Source organism: Sus scrofa, chromosome 9 (genome assembly GCF_054392235.1).
Source record: "Sus scrofa isolate SSC_HxYL_T2T_F1_AM1 chromosome 9, Sscrofa_HxYL_maternal_Yorkshire_Landrace_v2.0, whole genome shotgun sequence".
In the NCBI taxonomy this organism is placed as follows: Eukaryota; Metazoa; Chordata; class Mammalia; order Artiodactyla; family Suidae; genus Sus; species Sus scrofa.
This window is the reverse complement of record NC_139391.1, coordinates 144,049,447-144,064,110: the sequence shown is the minus strand read 5'-3', so window position 1 is coordinate 144,064,110 and position 14,664 is coordinate 144,049,447. Positions and strand designations below refer to the sequence as shown.

The following is a 14,664-nucleotide window of genomic DNA, read 5'->3' as shown; positions in this document are numbered from 1 at the left end:
AGTTGTGGAAATTAAACATCTGAAGGCTCGTTTACTTCACACGTAGATGAAAAAAGTAGGTTACCAGTGAATGGCTCTGTTTGGTTTTAACAGCGTCTCTTACAAAGATGAGAAGGAAATGATGGTTGAAATGGTGAAAATGAATTTTTGAGAAGTACCTCATTCAGGTAAGGTGCAAATTATTAATACTAGTCTTTTTTTTTTTTTTTAGGGCCACGCCTGTGGTATATGGATCCGAGCCGCGTCTGTGACCTACACCACAGCTCACGGCAACGCTGGATCCTTAACCCACTGAGCAGGGCCAGGGATCAAATCCGCATCCTCATGGTTCCTAGTTGGATTCGATAGCCTGGCGCCACGACGGGAACTCCAGTGCTGTTCTTCACTAAAATAAACAAACAGCCTCTTGGCCTCCAAGTCTGTGCTGTTCCACTTGCAGTTTCTCGCCTTTTACGAAGTCATCTCAATAAATTATTAAAACTAACCAAAGTGAGCTTTACAGTGGAAAGTCTGACTTCAAACCGTTTTTACCATGGTGTGCTTTTTCCAGACAGAACTTGTAAAATGACCAAGAAATGAAGGTTTTAAGAATCAATATTATACAACCGTCCTTTCAGAACTTGTATTAACCTGCTTGTCCCCTCATGAAACAATAATCCTGAGCTGGATTATGTATTTGAATCTCTATTAGTTTCTGCAAAGTAGTATGTGGCCCATTGTTCTACAAAGATTGTTAGGTTCAAATTTGGAATTATCTAGGATATGATCAATGTATTTTAATAACTGCTTCTTTTTCTGGGAGAGAGGGATGTTAGCAACATAACAGGTTGATTTGTTTAGAATCAATTGTCCGGAAATGCCATCCGCTATGACTGCTCGTGGCTCGTTTCGTGAGAGTAGACGCACCCAGAGGTTCAGTCGCAGAAGACTCTGGCAAGGGTGTCATCCACGGTGTCCAGTAAGAACGAAGGCAGTGGCTACTACTCGGCATCAGGTAAGAATGGCTTTGGGAAGGGGGGCGTTCTGACTGAACACTTACAATAGGAAGGAAGGAGGAAAAAGTAGAAAGATAGTCAGGGGTGGCTGATGACAGGACTCCATAGAAAGGATTGCTGGTGAGCAGAGAAGCAGCGAAACATGAATTAGAAGGCATCTCCGTTTTCTGTCTTAGGCAGACACTGGCCGCTCTCCATGGTCACTGATTTGTTCGGAAGGTCTCGGTCTGCTTCTCAAGTTTGGACCTCTGACCATCCTCAGTTTGAACTCCGCTACTGGACTGGTCTTCTGAAGAGCGATCTGAATTTCTTCTGTAGTTGCGAAATGGGAACCCAAAGATTTTGCCCTTCCGAGTTCCCCGACTGTATTTATGGGTAACAGCATCCGACACAATCCCTTCCATCAGGTTCGAGAGCCGTTTTTCTCCGATGTCTCTTCCAATAACAAGACTTCCTTTGGAAGGTCCTGAAGCCATGTAGGAAGGCGGTCTTAACCTTTGATGAGAGGACTGCAGGAGTATGCTGCAGTATTTGCCGCGTCTGCGTGCAGAGGGCAGGGAAATTGCCTAGACTCGCGGGCCTCTGGTCAGTTCAGGCGCGTGGAACCAAGGCGTCCCCAGAGCGTGGGCTGCGGGGCCGTAAGTGCTGGAGGAGCATCTTTGGCTGAGGGTGCGCGAGTTTTCTGAAATGCTTGGAAATTTTAATTTGAGGGTGCCGTTGATCCTTGCAGCCTTTCCAGATGGTCGCTGTTGAGGACACTGTGGTGTTTGAGGAAAGGGCTAATGTTTAACCAAGTTCTTTTATGAGGTTCCCATAAAGTGTGTGCCTCCATCTCTTGAGGTGAAAGGTGAGATCACCCGACTGGAAATATAAAAATCAAGTGGCTTTTCAGCAACTGTAAGGACTGTGGCTTTTTGGCAAAAGGAAAACTTCAACCCATCCTGAAAATAGACGTATAATAAATGAGATAGAGTCAAGCCCCAGGGAGGTGGAAGCCGGGGTGAAATCCACCTGAAGGTGTGCAGAGGGCCTGGAGGCTGAGGTTTGGGGTGGTGTCCCACCCTGAGTTTTTCCAGGGTTGTTGTTGACAGGTGAGTGACGCGTGGCCTGAAAACTAAGCTCAGCTATCTTACTAAAACGCCAGCAAAGACACTGATTTACCACCCGAACCCACTTGTCTGTTCTGGTTTCATGGAGAACCTTCACCGAGACCCCCTCCGGTGTGACTGCGTGACCATATTAAGGGCATCGCGCATCAGCCAGAGAGAAGGGCGGTGCCTGGTCTCCTCCTCCCTCCCTCCCCCAAACCAGGGGCTAAACCCGGACATTTTATAATGGCCTCCCCAAATCCAGAGATTTCCTTTGGGGGTTTAGACAGGACCCTAACCTGGGTAAAGGTGCTTGTTGGGCGTAATGATCTAGAGAGTGTTCCCTCCACTTCCACGCGGTCTTTTTGGATGTGGCCTCAGCGTTTACCCAGCTGCCTCTCAAGGACGTAAGGCGAGGCGGTGCTCAGTGGAGGGACTTCGAAGGTTCAGCCTTTAAGAGTGATGAGACGCTTCGTAGGGGAGTATTTAGGTGTTTCTCATCCTGCTCTTTACTGGGTTTTGTGATGTCGTCTGCAATTTAGAATCACTATTTCTGTAGCGATTCGTGGTTAGCCTTTAGCTTTTGCATAACCTATTTAAGAAGTTATTTCACGAATTACCCAGTGATATTTTTCAAGCCGCTAAGATAGATTTTTACAAGTAGACCTTATTTTCTAGATCGCTGTTAGGCTCACAGCAGTGCTGAGCAGACGTTTCCCACAACCCGGCTGCCACGCAGGGGACCTTCCGTCCGTGGCGCCTTCCTTGTTTCCGCACCTCCGAGGAGCACCCCACCTCCTCCTCCTCCTCCTCTTCCTCCACCACTTCCTTTCGTTTTTTTTCTTTTCTTACATTAATATTCCATCTGTTGTGATGCCTGCTCATGTCACTTGCCTATTTCCTACTGCTTTTTTTTTTTTCCCCCAGGGCCACAACTACAGCAACACGGGTTCCGAGCCGTGTCTGCAACCTGTGCCACAGCACACGGCAACAACGAATTCTTAACCCACTGAGCAAGGCCAGGGATTGAACCCTGTCCTCATGGATGCTAGTCAGGTTTGTTAACTGCTGAGCCATGACAGGAGCTCCTTTGTTGCTTTTTTTTGGTCTTTTTCCTACTGATTCACAAAGTTCTTTATATATTCAATCTATAGAGGAAGGAATCTCCTTTTTCATTTCTAATTTTATTCATTTGATTCCTCTTTCTTTTTTTCTTAATGAGTCTGGCTAAGGGCTTATCAATTTCGTTGATCTTTTCAAAGAACCAGCTTTTAGTTTCGTTGACCTTTTTTATGGTTTTCTTTGTTTCTATTTCATGTATTTCTGCTCTGATCTTTATGTTTTCTTGGCCCCTTCACCCATTTTGCCTGCTCCCTACCCCCTCGCACGTGGCAACCACCAATCTGTTCTCAGCATCTGTGAACTTGCTGTTTGGGTTTTTGTTTTGTTTTTTTGTTTTTTTTGTTTTTACTTTTGTTTTTGTTTTGGATTGCACATATAAGAAATCATACAGTATTTATCTTTTTCTGTCCGACCCACTTCACTTAGCATAATACCCTCCAGGTCCGTATATGTTGTTTCAAATGCAAAGAGCTCATTCTTTTTTATGGCTGAGGAATAGTCACTTGCATGTATATACCACGTCTGTATACATTCCTATTCATTTCCCGATGGGCACTTAGGTTGCTTCCATATCCTGGCTGTTGTAAATAATGCTGCAGTGAACATGGAGGTACATATACCTTTCTGAGTTAATGAAAACAAAAGGCGTTCTTTAGATGAATATCTGGAAGTGGAAATGCTGGACCATGGTCGCTGCATATCCAGTTTTCTGAGGAACCTCCATGCTGTTTTCCATAGTGGCTGCCCAGTGAACATTCCCACCAACAGTGCAGGAGGTTCCCTTTTCTCCACGACAACATTGTGTTTTTCTTGCCTTTTTGACGCTAGCCGTTGTGGCAGGTGTGAGGTGATGTCTCCTTGTGGCTTTGATTTGCATTTGCCCTGATGACTGGTGATGCGAAGCACCTCTTCATGTATCTGCTGGATAAATTGTCAAATATTTGTCCTGCATTTGTTGGTAGTTACATAATTTTTACTCTTGAAGACTTTGATGGGGTAAATGCTATTGACAGATTTTTTAAAAGTTTCAAGTCACTTTGCGTTCCTAGTTATTTCAGCTTGAGTGTTATATATTTATGATCTTTGTTCCATGTTACTGGCTTTAGCTGCTAGTATTTTAGCTATCACTTTAATAGGGATTTATAAATTTTAGCTGAGATATATATTTTCTGTTTATAAAGAAATACTAATTTTGAATTTTGAATTTTTTTTTAAGGCTGCACCCATGGCAGGCTAGGGGTTGAATTGGAGCTAATGGCTACCAGGCTGCCCCACAGCCACAGGAACACAGGATCCGAGCCACATCTGTGACTAGACTGCAGCTTGCAGCAATGCCAGATCCTTAACCCACTGAGGGAAGCCAGGGATCAAACCTGTGTCCTCATGGATACCAGTCGGGTTCTTAACCCACTGAGCCACAACAGGAACTCTGAATTTCAAATTTTTGTGTTATCCATATCTGGCATTATTATCAAGTTATATTGGTTTCATAGTATGTGTTATGAGTATTTTCTCTTTCTTTATTTTCTGGAAATAGTTTTATAAGATTGAAATAGTCTGCTCCTTGAAAGTTTGTAGAACCCATCAGCAGTTCTCACTGTGGTATAGCGGGTTCAGAATCTGACCGCAGCGGCTTGGGGGTGCTGAGGAAGTGAGGGTTGGCTCTGACCCTGGCACAGTGGGTTAAAGGATCCGGTGTGGCGGCAGCTGCCCCGGGGATTCAGTCCCTGGCCTGGGAACCTCTGTATGCTGCAGGTGCGGCCATAAATAAATAAATAGGTTTCTGTTTTGTCTTGAAACAATGTGGGTTAGTTATATTTTTGTAGAACTTTGTTCATTTAGTTTTTTCAGATGTAATTTTTCATAAGGTCGTTCTTAGTACTTTTATTAGTTTTGTCTCTGACCCATCTGAGATTGTATCTACCTTTTCTGATCTAATATTCTGTTTGAGCCTTTTTTCTTGGTCAATTTCATCAAAAGATCACCTCTCACAAGTCTTTTCAAGAGAGACCTTCACAATCCTACTTCTGTGGTTTTGCATGTTTTCCACATTATTATTTGTCATATATTTAGGTGATTTCTGCCTTTTTTTTTCTTCTTCTTTTTACAGCTGCTCCTGATGCATATGGAAGTTCTCAGGCTGGGGGTTGAATTGGAACTGCAGCTGCCAGCCTACACCACAGCCACAGCATCATGGGATCCAAGCTGCGTCTGTGACCTACACCACAGCTTGGAGCAACACTGGATCCTTAACACACTGAGCAAGACCGGGGATCCAGCTCCCATCCTCACTGAGACAACGCCGGGTCCTTAACCCACTAAGCCACAAGAACTCCTCTGCTCTTATTTTTAATCTCTTTTCCTTTTTACGTTCCTTGGATTTATTCTTTTCTATTGCAAACCTTTAGAGATATACATTTTGGAAATATATGCTTGGTAAAATTTTCAGTCCTTTTAATTTCAAATATTCTGTGCTCTTAAGGGTTAGGTAAGGCTTTTGCAAGCAACATAGAGATGGGCTTGTTTTGGTCTTACTTGTTAAGAAATTCTTTGTGTTTTAGTGGGAGAGTTTAGGCCGTTCATACACTTTATGATCACAGATCTATTTGAACTGGTCTCCCTCATTTTCTCTTTTTGCTTTGACATTTATTACATTTTTTCTTTCACTTTGCTGTTTATTACATTGTATCTTTTTGCTTTGCCTTTTATTACATTTGCTGTTTCTTTTTACTAGATTTACAGTCCATTTATCCCTTGATGTGCTGAAAGCTTAAAATCCCATTTCTATTTTTGTGCTAAGTTTTAAAATGTTACCATATATTTAACTAGTTCAAAGTTAATTATCTTAACCTTCCAACCAGATGCTTCAGGAAACATCAAACATTCTAGCTTTGATTGCCACTTCTTCCTTACTTTATTGTTGCCTGGAATTTAAGTTCTTTTTTATTTGTTAGCCTTCAAATTAGCCATTATTTCTCTTATGCTACAGAGGTTGTATTTGTTTATATTTATATATATTTAATATATTTTCCCCCTGCTCTTCTTTTGCATCTCATAACATTTTTCTGAGTTTACTTTTCTACTTCCTGAGGGACATTCTTTTTTTTTTTTTGTCTATTTGCTATTTCTTGGGCTGCTTCCGCGGCATATGGAGGTTCCCAGGCTAGGGGTCTAATCAGAGCTGTAGCCACCGGCCTACGCCAGAGCCACAGCAACTCGGGATCCGAGCCGCGTCTGCAGCCTACACCACAGCTCATGGCAACGCCGGATCCTTAACCCACTGAGCAAGGGCAGGGATCGAACCCGCAACCTCCTGGTTCCTAGTCGGATTCGTTAACCACTGCGCCACGACGGGAACTCCCTGAGGGACATTCTTTAGAAGTTCCTTTAATGTGAGGGTGTTGATGGTAAATTTATAGTTTCTACTTATCTATAAATTTTGAAATTTTGCCCTGGCTCTAAAAATGTGGTTTTTCTGGGTACAGAGTAAACTAATAGTAAATTAATAGTGGTATATGGAGGGTCCCAGGCTAGGGGTCGAATGGGAGCTACAGCCGCCGGCCTACACCACGGCCACAGCAACACCGGATCTGAGCCACATCTGCGACCCGCACCACAGCTCGTGGCAACGCCGGACCCTTAACTCACCGAGCCAGGCCAGGGCACAGACCTGCATCCTCCTGGATCCTAGTCGGGTTCGTTAACCGCTGAGCCACGAAGAGAGCTCCTCTCGGCTGGCGTGTTTAGAGTGCCCCCCCCGCCCCCGCAGGGCCTGTGTGGAGAGGCCCCAGGAGCGTGTAGCCCCTTGTTCCTGTTCCGCACGGTCAAGGGTTGTTCCCTGAGGTGTTAACTCTCTCGACACTTCAGGATTGCTACACCGGCGCTTCTCTGTCAGGTTCCCACACGCACCAGAGAAGGGCGAGAACAGAAAGCAAAGCTGCGAGTGGCACCTGAGACAAGCGGCTGTCAGCCTCCCCTGCAGAGGGACCGTGGCTTCGGGAGTGACCGGGAGGGAAGCGGCCACGAGAACGTGAGGCGGGCACAGCAAGTGTCCTGCACGCTTTTCATTTTTGCTTCTTCATTTGAAATCTGTGGGTTTTGTTTCTCATCATTTCTGGAGATTTCTTGGCTATTATCTGTTCAAACACCATTCTCTCTCCCTCTTCTCTTTCCTTTATCTTCCTTCTTTCTGGGACTCTGATTAGATAACGTTTTGTCGTTCTAGCATTTTCCTCATGGAGCTTCCAGGAAGACACATCTGTAGCCTGGCCCCTCCGAGCAGCGGCCTGGGGGGCATCTTCCACTCCGCCTTCGTCTGACGCCTGTGCTGCCTTTCATTCCAACCATCGGGCTTTTTCCTGTGTCTCCGGGGCTCGGTCCGATGCTCATTCCTGATAATCTCTTTCGATGGAGTCCCCGGGCCTAAGGCTTCTCGTGGCTGTTTCTGCGTCTCTCCCTTGTGCTGACTTTTGCTTGCTCGTGTATTTGCTGACCGCTGATGCGGACTCAAGGCTTGGTCCCCCCGTGTAAATCCTGCGGATTTCGATGGAAGGTGTGTTCATCCCGAGAGGAAGAGCATCCGCTTCGGTCACACCCTGGGGAGTACCTCAGATTTAGGGACTGTGGTAGGCAGAATCCTGGCCCCCCAAATATTTCCGGCCTCTAATCCCTGAAACCTAGGACTGTATGAGCCTTACGTGGTAAAAGGAACACTGCCGATTTGATGACGCTGTGGCTGCAGAGGTGGACACAGGGGTGGAGGGTGGAAGCCAGTCAGCAGAGGAGGACTTGGCCGAGCTGCCGGCTCTGGTGGAGGAAGGGTCCCCAGCCAAGAGCGCAGCAGCCTCCAGAGGCGGCACACAGGGAAGAGGGCTGGTTCTCCACGGAGCCTCCAGAAGGGGCGCAGCCCAGCCGACAGAGAGAGAGCCATTTTGAATCCTAACCTCCGGACCTGCAGGACGTTTGTGCTGCTTTGCGCCATGAAGTTTGTGGCTGTAACAGTCGCAGCAGTTGCCCACACAGGGCCTCTGTCTGGGTCCTTCTGGAGAGACTTGACCTCATCAGGGTCTCCGCTGACTCACAGGTCCTGAGAACACACAAAAGAAGTAAGCATAAAAGCAAAATAGGAATCAAAAGTAAAAATAAATCAGAAAACAAATTTTAGCTTGTATGGGAAAATGTCATTCAAACTAATAAGCATCGAATGAAGTCTCCAAGTTTAAGAATGGAAGATTCACCTGGTAGGGAATATTTTTAATATGTGAAGAACATCAAACAATGGTCAACAGGGTTGGTTATTCTGGAATGAAATTGTACTTTAGAGAGTGCCGAGTTGTCTTTTGCGCTTAGTAAGACGGCAGAATCGCTGCTGTGTTGGAGATGAAGCTGGTACATTCACCCATAATATGCATCATGTAAATTAATGCGATGCTGCCTACAACCCATCTAGAAGCATCTATCATGACAGAAACAGCAAACAGACATGCATACCGGCAAGTAAAAAAACACCTTTCCTTTAGAATCCTACTTTTGGGGATTTAAACTACAGACTTTATCTAAAAGTAAAAAAATGGTTATTGTAGTATGTGTGCATAATAGATAGCAGTGCAAAATTTTGGCATCAACCTTAATAGTCCACAAAGAAATTAAAATCGAAGTGAATTTCAGGATGCAGAACTTAAAATAGTCATTATGGACTTTGGCTACATGGAAACTCTTGATGTAAAAACAAAATATATACTCATTTCTCCTTTTTTTCTGCAATAGAAAAATGGAAATCATTTGGCATATTGGGATAAGCAGCATCAATGAACTTGAACAACAATTAAGTAAACGTCAACTTTTTAAATGAACTGCTATTAACTGTGGTGCATGGATTGTTACATTTACTTTAGCTCTTTGTAGCAAAACGCTTTGCAAATGTCAGGCCTTGTTTCTCCCAACTGCAGGCTGGCCCTGCCCTTCCAGCCCCTCAGTGCAGATAGCACCCAGCTGGGGGTTCGGCGGCAGCCCCTTGTGTGCAAAACAAAGGCTGCCTACAGATTTCTACCAAATGCCAATGCCTGGGAGTGGGGCTGGCCGTGCCCACAGGTACCCAGGCGCGGCCGTGTGACCCGATAAGCCGCCACATGCTGGGCCTCGCTGTCCCTCCGGGTCATGCGGGAGAGCTGGGCGTTTCGTTGTTGTTGTTTTCCTTTCAGCTCAGCTCTGCGGTTCCCCTGGTGTCTGGAGGTAAGTGTTATCCCTCGGCCACCCTCCCTTCTCCAGTGTGACAGCTACCCACCCCCGGGTCACGCTTCTTGGCTGCCCATAGAGAGGGGCCTGGAGTTTGTCACATTCGTTGGTTGTATTTAGGCTTTTGGAAATCATTAACCTAGTTGTGAATAGACCCAATTACTGCCGCCGTCTCTGAAAGTGTCTACGTTGGATCCGTATGCATTTATTTTTTAGCCTTTGGTCTGAGTCACCGTGTTTATAGGATGTTTACTGCATGATCCGAGATGGCAGAGGGTCCCTTGGGAGAGTGAGGTTCCCGAACATGTTCAGGCAATAGGACCAGGGGCTGTTTCGGTTCTTGTTTGTGAAAAAATACACGTGCGGAGTTATGGAGACATAGTTGGACTAGCTGGCGTCTGGCACATTCCAAGGGCACGTTCAGGTGTGCAATCTCCCTGGCTGTCTCATTACCCAGAAATGGGATCTTTTACTGGAATGAGAACAAGCTCAAACAGTACAAAGTGCAAGCAAACCTCTCCTGAGCTCGAGGTTTTCTCTGGCCTCACACTTAACCATTGACTGCCAACCCCTCTTCCTCCCCAAAATCAAATGTTGTGAATCCGGGTTGTAGGTGAGTTATCAGGCACGCCCGTACACTGTGCCATGCTGGATTTTCACTTGGGTTTCAGGTGCTTCTCTGAAACTTGGCCTCTTAGAGCTGAAAGGGAAAGGCTATGAAAAGAATGTTAAATTTGCTCCATGCAGAAACTTGATATACAAATTCTATTTAAAGAAACGGTTTGATAAGTAAATTTGACATTTTGAACAGTCTTGTTAATTAAAACCCTTATACATTTTCTGTCATGCTTTTGCATTTTTTTTTTTCTTTTTAGGACTGAACATGCAACTTATGGACATTCCATGTTAGGGGTCGAATTGGAACTACAGCTGCCAGCCTACAGCAATGCTGGATACTTAACCCACTGAGCGAGGCCAGGAATCGAACCTGCATCCTCATGGATACCAGTCAGATTCAATACCAATGAGCCACAATGGGAACTCCTGCATTTGCATCTCGAAAGCAGCACCTAAATACTCCATTTGTTGAAAAGTATTTGTTGATCTGTCTCATTTACACTTTTAATATAACCGTCACTCTAAGGATGAGCCAGATTCTGAGCTAAACACCTTAGCAGGTTGACTTTCTTAAATCCCCCTGACAGGCTCCTTAGGATTTCTCCATGCATTACACAGCTTATAGGATTAGGAGGGGGCTTTGCTGAAGTAAATGATGGCACAAAGTCCGTGTGGGTGGAGGAGACACGGCAGGGGACAGAGAGGGGTTTCCGGTGGTGGATAGAACTAGCAGGGAGCATTATCTGCCCTTGAAGGCCAGCCTCTACCCAGGAAGACACCTGGGAAGGTGTGCTGCCACCTTGCAAACTCCATAGGCAGTCAGCCTGGACGCCAGGCTCTCTAGTGGGTCTGTGGTCCCAGCACACACACGTGGGCATCAGGGAGAAGGCTTGTCTCTTAGGGGAGGCCCTTGGAAGGCTTGTATTCAGTGACATCCAAGAGGTACCTGTAAAAGACCATCTGGGGAAAGGGAGTGGTTGTACTTGACTCTTGTTGTGGCTTTAAGGAGTGAGGTCCCCTGACACCAGCGGGTGGAAAGCAACTGCAGTACTGGCTGAATTCCTGTCTGATGGGATGCTCCTCAGAAGATTGCCTCTCTCTTTTTTGTGCCCAGAGAACTTGAGAACAGAGAGGTTGCTCCCCCAGCCAGTACCCGATACACTTTATCTGAAATGTCCAAGTTTTTGAGCTTCTTGCTGGTTTATCATTCCCCAGAGATTCTAGAAATCTGACCTGTGCAGGTAGAGAGAAAAAGGCCTATGAGTGGATAGGAAACAAAACCATGACAACTCAGTGGAAGGGTCTCTGAACAGAGGGGTCTCAGAACAGCGGTGGTGGAAGAGACAGGAGAGAACTTGAGTAATAGCTTCTAAGATCCTTCCTGGTACAGTTTCAAATACCCTGCGGGGCGAGGGCGAGAAGCCCTGGAGAGATTGTATCTTCAGGCGTCATCTCTATTAGAGCATCATCTAGCCATCACTGCTCTACGATACACACGCAAGTTGTTATGAGGATAAATACTAGGAGTTCTCATCTCAAGGGAGGAAGGTTCATTTTCGTTTTTTTCTTTCTTTTTTTTTTGTCTTTTTGCTATTTCTTGGGCCACTCCCATGGCATATGGAGGTTGCCAGGCTAGGGGTTGAATCGGAGCTGCAGCATCTGGCCTACACCAGAGCCACAGCAACTCGGGATCTGAGCCACGTCTGCAACCCACACCACTGCTCACGGCAATGCCAGATTGTTAACCCACTGAGCAAGGCCAGGGACTGCAACCTCATGGTTCCTAGTCGGATTCGTTAACCACTGCGCCACGACGGGAACTCCATTTTCACTTTTTTCTTTTCTTTGTATCTGTATGAGATGATGGCTGTTAACTGCACTTGCTGGTCATCGTTTCACAGTATTCGTAAGTCACACCTTGATGCTGTCCACCTTAGACTTATGCCGTGATACAAGGTAATGACATCTCCGTAAAACTGGAGGGAAGAAAATGAAGCCCAGGAAGAGGGAGAGGAAGTGACTCAAACTCTTGCGGTGTCCGGTCTGACCAAGTTTTACCCTCACTTTGAAAAACTGAATTTCTCTCTTTTGTATTCAGTGTGGCTATAGCCCACTGCTGGAAATATGTACTTCACATGTCTTCCCCTCCCAGTGGCTTCCTTTTCATCCCCTGATAGTGTATTTGGTGAATCAATTTTCCAAAACAGTCCAATTTATTATTTGTTCTCTTTTGTATGGTTAGTGGCTTTGTGTCCTGTTTGAGGTCTTTGCCTTCCTTAAGACCTTGAAAATTTTCTGCTTTGCTTTCTTCTAAAAGACCCATTGTTTTGCCTTCCCTGTTTATCTGTCACACATCTGGAACTGATCTTTTTTGCATATGAGGTGAGGAAGAAGCCAAAATTAAATTTTTCCTTAAGGGAAACTCCTGTTGAATCCGCCCCATGCCCTGTTACAAACCCTGTGACCATATCTGTGTGACTCTATTCCTGGTCTCTCTGCTCATTCTGTTGGCTAATTGGTCTGTCTTTACACCAATTCCGCATTACTACAGCTTTATAAAAAGTCTTGACAAGAGGTGCCGAAAATCTTCCACCTTCATTTTTATTTTTCAAGGTTGCCTTATCTATTCCTGACCTTTTCTGTTTCCAAGTAAATTTTTGGAATCGGCTTGTCAACATCAACACAACAACCAATGCCTGCTGGGAACTTAGGTCTCCCAGAATGTACAGATCAGCTGGGGGGTGGGGGGACCGGAATGTCTGCAGTCCTGCACCTTCCAGACCACGACTGTAATAAAGTCCTTGGCTTATTAGGGTATTCTTCATTTCATTTTATTTTATTTTATTTTTTATTTATTGTATTTTTTTAGCGATGCCATGGTATGCAGAAGCTCCCAGGCTAGGGATCGAACCTGCACCACAGCCATAACCTGAGCCACAGCAGTGATGACACTGAGCCACCGAGCTCACTTAACCCCTGAACCACCAGGGAACTCCCAGGGTATTTTTTATTTTAAACAACGTTTCACAGTTCTTCTGTAGTGACATTGTACATGTTTTGTTAGATTCATTCCTCGGTGTTTCTCAATGCTTTTGTAAATGGTGTCTTGTTAAACTTTTATCCTTTTACTATTACACTGTAACACAATTTTTTAATGTAACAGCAAAATTTTCATAATTTTATTATGAAAATGCTTAAACACGTGGAAAATTAGATCAAATTGACAGTGAACACGTGTATACCCACCACCTCAGTTCCAAGTTAACACTTAACCTCGCTTGACTTTTCCCGTGTTTATCCATCTCCTCATCGTTCTATTTGCCACCCGTCTCTCTTCTTTTTGGAAACACTTGGAAATAGTTTCAGACATTAGCATTTCTTCCTAACTACTTCAGTGTGCATTACTGTCTAATAGACTTTAGTATTTTTTCGTGTGTGGTTCCTTTATTTCTTTTGAGGTAAAATTTTCACACAATGAAATGAATAAACCTGAAGTATATGATTTGAGGTTGACAAATGCCTAGACTCATGCAGTTCCAATCCCTGTAATTACACACTCTGCTCTCTGCCCGTGTTCCTTCATGCCTCCTGCCAGTCTCTAACCTCATTTTTCTAGAGGCACCCGCTGTTCTGAATTTCCCAAGAGCTTTTGCCTGTGTCAGACATTCGTATAAATGAAATAAAACAATTGGTATGTATGTAAGTAATTTGTTCCTTCTTATTCATGAGTAGTAACCTATGTTAGAAATAGGCTTCAGTTCATTTATTGAGTCTCCTACAAATGGATACATGGGCTGTTTCTAGTTGTGGGCTATTACAAACATTCCTTACATGTCTTTTTGTGGACATTCATTTTCATTTGTTTTATATATTTATTTTTGTTCTTGGTTTATGCTTATTTTTTACATTTGTTTTTATTTATTTTTTAATTTTTTATTTTATTTTTTTGTCTTTTGTCTTTTTTGTTGTTGTTGTTGTTGTTGTTGTTGCTATTTCTTGGGCCGCTCCCACGGCATATGGAGGTTCCCAGGCTAGGGGTTGAATCGGAGCTGTAGCCACCGGCCTACGCCAGAGCCACAGCAACGCGGGATCCGAGCCGCGTCTGCAACCTACACCACAGCTCATGGCAACGCCGGATCGTTAACCCACTGAGCAAGGGCAGGGACCGAACCCGCAACCTCATGGTTCCTAGTCGGATTCCTTAACCACTGCGCCACGACGGGAACTCCTGTTTTTATTTTTATGTATTTATTTTTGCTTTTTAGGCCGCACCCGAGACATATGGAGGTTCTCAGACGAGGGGTCTAATTGGAGCTACAGCTGCTGGCCTACACCACAGCCACAGCAACACCAGATCCATCAGAGCTGCGTCTGCGACCTACACCACAGCTCTCGGCAATACCGGATCCTTAACCCACTGAGCGAGGCCAGGGATTGAACCCACAGCCTCAATGTTCTTAGTCGGATTCGTTTCTGCTGCACCATGACAGGAACCCCCTGTTCTGATTTTTAAAATTTTATTGAAGTATAGTTGCTTTATGATGTTGTGTTAATTTCTGCTGTACAACAAAGTGACTCAATCATGTATTTACACACAGCCATTCTTT

The 14,664-nt window shown here is 44.8% G+C and overlaps 1 long non-coding RNA gene across 1 annotated transcript; it reads left to right on the top strand.

Moving 5' to 3' along the window:
• Positions 1 to 6,981: 6,981 nt before the first annotated feature.
• On the top strand, positions 6,982 to 13,760 carry LOC146400268 (uncharacterized). Its single transcript, XR_014816910.1, has 3 exons — positions 6,982 to 7,296; positions 7,431 to 9,436; positions 10,315 to 13,760. It is a non-coding gene; the product is annotated as an uncharacterized LOC146400268 (long non-coding RNA).
• The last annotated feature ends 904 nt before the right edge of the window (positions 13,761 to 14,664 follow it).